Raw genomic sequence first — 6,000 nt, 5'->3', positions numbered from 1 at the left:
ATAATGTCCTGATGCTCCTCTGTTTGTGGGTGTTGGGATGATTGCTCCTGTAGTTCAGTATCTAGTCTGTGTATTGCTTTCCTGTAGAGGCTGGTCTGCAGTTCTCTATTGACTGATCGTTCCACTGTGACATCTAGGAAGGGGAGTCTGTTGTTGTTCTTTCTCTTTTTGGTGAAATTTATGCCAGTTAGGATGTTATTAATGAATTTGGAGGTTTCCTCTAATAATAAGGCTCCACTGGGTTATCGGAACACCGCCACTACTACTCACTGTGCCTCAAATATCAGTAAATTTAATCTTGTATAAATAAGAAATGCCTTTGGTTTGTTTGTTGGATACAGTCAAACTCCAATGTTAGTAATTCCATATGTTACTGTATAAAACAGAACTGCTTTAGTGACTGTATATACATAAAGATATTTTGATGGATAAAGTTCATTTTTGAAATGAAAGAAATCTCTGAAGAGGTTAATTTAGAAAGAATAGATTAAAAATGAAATTTAGTGGTTGTGTCCACCACCACACCAGGATGATTAAACAATGTGAATGACTGACATTCCACCATTGATGAAATACACTGTTTTGTGACAATACTACTTGTAGAGAAGATGAAAAGCAATGCAATTCTATATGAAGCTTTGGATAATTTTATTACGTTGAGACCCCACCATAGTGCTTCCTTCACAGTACAAAATTGAGTACAGCGAAGGTCCATTTTTGGCTCCAACGTAATCTTGAAAAGTGATTTCAATAATTCATTTTTCATCATATGTTGGTTTGTTCATTAAGTATGAAGCAAATTGGTCACATTTATATCTGAGTGCACTACTATGGCTGCCTGAGTGTTCATTGTTTGTATTTTTTGACATGTTGTACAACTTCATGTATTTCTAAGGGCGGTGTCCTGACTGATTAGAGTTCAAGTGCTTGGTTTAAAATGTAATGAAACTCGGCTGTTGACTGCCAGTCAGCGTTAATGAGTGCTTTGTCATGGGAATGCATGGAGCAATCAGAGTCGACTTGCCAAACAATCAGCACTCTCCTCACATGCTTTCCGAAATGTTAGTTTTCCCCTTGAATTCGTATTCTTGCAGAATGTCTTGTTGACTGCAAGATGAAAAGTTTCAATTAAATATGTATTTTTTCAGCCATACTCAGGTTTTGTACCACCAAATGACTCCTCATAACCAAAATTTCTTTAGCTGGTTGTTGTCCAACTAGTTTTTCCTTGATTTGTTGTTGCGTAACAAAAGTGATTTGTGTGATTAATTGGATTCCTTCCCTTGTTTGAAGAAGACTGATGTCAAAACATTCGAGTTTTTTTATTCATTCACAGGATGAAGGTGTTGCTGGGTAGGCCAGTATTTATTGCCCGTCCCTAATGTCGGAGAAATTTGCCGAAAAGGTAAGAGATCACAAAACACAGTTCGAAGTGAAATTGACAAACAGCTTATTGCAAGCGATATTGCTGGAAGAGAAAACAGACCAGCTGACACAGAACTGACAGTCTGTACAGGTAGATCCGATTTCTCCTCCCAGAGCTGAGGGTGAGACCAGTGTGCAGCATTACTATAAAAATGACCCTGATTAAGAAATGAGGAACTACAATGTATTGGGAATCTAGTTACAAGGGTGCTAATTAGAAAACAAATATTGGATGAATATCCTATTCCTTCACACAATGAAACATCCTGATGGTATCAATGGTTCCATTCCTCTTCACAGGTAGGTGTTAATGTCTCCCCTGAAGTGATGAGGTGCTTCCATTGTCCTGATCTCGAAGCAGGTCCTTGCTGGTGCCTCTCTGTCAGACCTGCTGTTTGTGTGGCTTTGGTATTGCTGGGTTGTGAAACTGCCCTTAGGGATTTGAGAGATCTGTGGTGCTCCGTCATGTCCATAGGAGCTTAAAGCGTATTCCGTTGTCCACGTGCTGTCTGATTCAGCTTGTGAACTGTTCAGGAATTCTGGGTGTATTGGTACAATTTGGCCAATTTGCTTTTGTGGGCCTATTGTGGGTTAGCAAATCTTTTCCCACACTTAACTACCCAGAGTTAAAAATCAACCACATTGCTGTAGGTCTGGAGTCACATGTAGGCCAGACCAAGTAACAATAGTTTTATTCTTAAAGCACATCAGTGATGGTCTTAATATTTATTGAATTCAGTGTCATGTTAGGATTCAAACCTGTGTCCCCAGACATTATTTGGGTCTCTGGATTAACAGTCCAGTAATGATACCCTTGTCATCTCCCCATCCCTTCTTGATTGTGAGGCTTTCCACTCCCTGAAACCATTGTGGTGCAAAGCTGTTTGTAACATATCTTCTTTCATTGATCCTGTACCTCCTAGACGATAGAGTTGCACAGCTGTCAACTGTGAACATGGCATCTTATTTAATAATGTAGGAAGTCTTGCCCCATATCAAGCTTAAAACAAGTGAGATATCTGTCGACACAAGTATCTTCTTCTCCTAAGCTAGACCTTGATGATTTTTTCTCCCATGAATACCTCTGGCTTTGTTGTCTTTTCAATCTCATTAACTTCTCTGTGCAATTAGCTACTTGTCTTTTTGCTATGCTGTGGCTGTGTGCTATTTCAACACATTGAGTGAGGAATACAAAGTTACAACTGCAAAGAAGGTGCACAGAAAGCAAGAATCAAGGATCTCTTTGGAAGGTTGAGCAGAATGGCCACTTTCCATGTTATAGGGATTCTAGAATTCTACCAGAGTTAAGAAGCCTGGGATAGCGAGGTGGACACCACAGGGATTGGAATACGTTATTTCCCCTCCAACTCCATTTTAATTCAATACCCTCCCTCTTTCCCAATCCTACCATTTTGTCAGTGTTGTGCTACCTCAGTGCCCCTTAAGATATTTTCTAACCTAATCATTCAGAATGTTATTACACCTCTCTGGAGCAGGTGAGACTTGAACCTAAGCCTCCTGGCTCAGATTTAGGGACAGAACTACCGTAGCCCTTTAAAGTTGTTCAAATTTTAAAGTGGGGCTTGATCTTGTGACCTACATGGCCCAAGAGGTAAGGTTGCTACCCAGTGAGCCAACCAGGCATCCAGTGCTTGTTAACTGTTTAATTAATAACACAGAGTCAAAGAGATATACAGCACGGAAACAGACCCTTTGGTCCGATATCCCAACCTAACCTAGTCCCACTTGTCAGCACCCGGCCCATATCCCTCTAAACCCTTCCTGTTCATATACCCATCCAGATGCCTTTTAAATGTTGCAATTGTACCAGCCTCTACCACTTCCTCTGGTAGCTCATTCAACATACGCACACCCTCTGCGTGAAAATGTTGCCCCTTAGGTCCCTTTTATATCTTTCCCCTATCACCGTAAACCTATGCCCTCTAGTTCTGGACTCCCCGACCCCAAGGAAAAGACTTTGTCTATTTATCCTATCCATGCCCCTCATGATTTTGTAAACCTCTAAGGTCACCCCTCAGCGCCCGACGCTCCACGGAAAACAGCCACAGCCTGTTCAGCCTCTCCCTATAGCTCAAATCCTCCAACCCTGGCAACATCCTTGTAAATGTTTTCTGAATCCCTTCAAGTTTCACAACATCCTTTCAATCGGAAGGAGACCAGAATTGCACGCAATATTCCAACAGTGGCCTAACCAATGTCCTGTACAGCCGCAACAAGACCTCCAAACTCCTATATCCAATGCTCTGACCAATAAAGGAAAGCGTACCAAATGCCTTCTTCACTATCCTATCTACCTGTGACTCCACTTTCAAGGAGCTATGAACCTGCACTCCAAGGTGTCTTTGTTCAGCAACACTCCTTAGGACCTTACCATTAAGTGTATAAGTCCTGCTAAGATTTGCATTTATCTAAATTAAACTCCATCTGTCATTGCTCAGCCAATTGGCCCATCTGGTCAAGATTACATTGTAATCTGAGGTAGCCTTTTTTGTCCACTACACCTCCAATTTTGGTGTCATCTGCAAACTTACTAACTATACCTCCTATGTTCATATCCAAATCATTTATATAAATGACCAAAAGTAGCGGACCCAGCACCGATCCTTGTGGCACTGCACTGGTCACAGGCCTCCAGTCTGAAAAACAACCTTCTATCACCACTCTGTCTTCTACCTTTTGAGCCAGTTCTGTATCCAAATGGCTAGTTCTGAGTGGATTCCAGGCCAACCTTATTGAATAGTTGCCCATCGGGCTATCTGGACCAGGTTATTTGCTGTATCATGATGTTGCCAGCAGGAATCTCCAGATGACAATGATCAATGTCTTCCAGTTCATTTACAATCCATTAATTATCTCTTCAACCTCCTTAACTCTAAAGAGAACAACCCCAGCTTTTGCAAGTGGATATTAGGATATTTGAAATTTTATTTAAGAATGAGGATTAACTGAAAGACATGTTTGGTTTGTCTTTGCTAATTGAAGCTCAGAACACAGATCCAGAGTTAAGCAGCAACATTGTAGAAGCTAGATGCCTTCCAGGACAAAGCAGCCTACTTAACCAGTCACATCCCCAAACTCCCTCCACCACCAACACTCAGCAGCAGTGTGTGCCATTTACTAGATGAACTGCAGAAATTCACCACAGATGTTGAGGCAGCATCTTCCAAACCCATAACCACTACTGTCTCTAGGAAGCCAAGAGCTGCATGGGACATGAGAACCCCACCAGCTGCAATTTCCCACCAAACCACAGACTGTTCTTAGGATCAGCTGAGCGGTATCTCAGTGGCTAACTTGTCTTTTGAGTTTTATCATCCTGACTTGTAAATATATTGCTGTTCCTTCAGCATCACCAGGGCAACATCTTGGAACCGTCTCTCTCCCTAATTTGTGTGCGTGCGTGTATGTATGTACGTATGTATGTATCTGGACAAGACACTCTGACCTGGCCAATGATGTCTCAATGTCATGAATACATAAAGGTATGAAATGGCGTACACAATAACTCTGGCGTCGTGAAGTGCTGTCCTATGAATATAAATGCCCCTTTAAAATTCCAAAAGCAAATTACAGGAGTTGAAATAAGAAAACCTGAGCTGATGCCATGTCATCCTTGTTGAATAGTTGCCCATAGGGCAACTATTGATTCTCTAAAGATAAACATGCAGGTTGAGTCCGTGATTAAGAAAGCAAATGCAATACAAAAATGTGCAGATTAGGTGAATTGGCTATGCTAAATTGCCTGTAGTGTTAGGTGAAGGGGTAAAGGTCAGAGAATGGGTTTGGGTGGGTTACGCTTCGGCAGGTCGGTGTGCGCTTGTTGAGCAGAAGGGCCTGTTTCCACACTGTAAGTAATCTAATCTAATCTATTGCCATCTGTGTTCCAGCAGAAGCAATGGAAAAGTAGGTTACACACATTGTAATCTGTAATTGCAAGGTATAGACTGAGCTATTAAATATACCTGTGTGAAGTTTTCAAGTAAAAAATGAGGTCTGCAGATGCTGAAAATGTGTTGCTGGTTAAAGCACAGCAGGTCAGGCAGCATCTCAGGAATAGGAAATTCGACGTTTCGAGCATAAGCCCTTCATCAGGAATGAGAGAGAGTTTGCCAAGCAGGCTAAGATAAAAGGTAGGGAGGAGGGACTTGGGGGAGGGGCGATGAAGGTGGGATAGGTGGAAGGAGGTCAAGGTGAGGGTGATAGGCCGGAGTGGGGTGGGGGTGGAGAGGCCAGGAAGGAGATTGCAGGTTAGGAGGGCGGTCCTTGTGGTTGGAGGGTTCCCAGGCGGAAGATGAGGCGCTCCTCCTCCAGCCGTCGTGTTGTTATCTTCTGCCGGTGGAGGAGTCCAAGGACCTGCATGTCCTCTGTGGAGTGGGAGGGAGAGTTAAAGTGTTGAGCCATGGGGTGGTTGGGTTGGTTGGTCCGGGCGGCCCAGAGGTGTTCTCTGAAGCGTTCCGCAAGTAAGCGGCCTGTCTCCCCAATATAGAGGAGGCCACATCGGGTGCAGCGGATGCAATAGATGATGTGTGTGGAGGTACAGGTGAACTTGTGGCG

This window comes from Hemiscyllium ocellatum, chromosome 12, assembly GCF_020745735.1.
Source record: "Hemiscyllium ocellatum isolate sHemOce1 chromosome 12, sHemOce1.pat.X.cur, whole genome shotgun sequence".
In the NCBI taxonomy this organism is placed as follows: Eukaryota; Metazoa; Chordata; class Chondrichthyes; order Orectolobiformes; family Hemiscylliidae; genus Hemiscyllium; species Hemiscyllium ocellatum.
The sequence above is the reverse complement of the archived record's forward strand: the minus strand, read 5'-3'. Positions refer to the sequence as shown.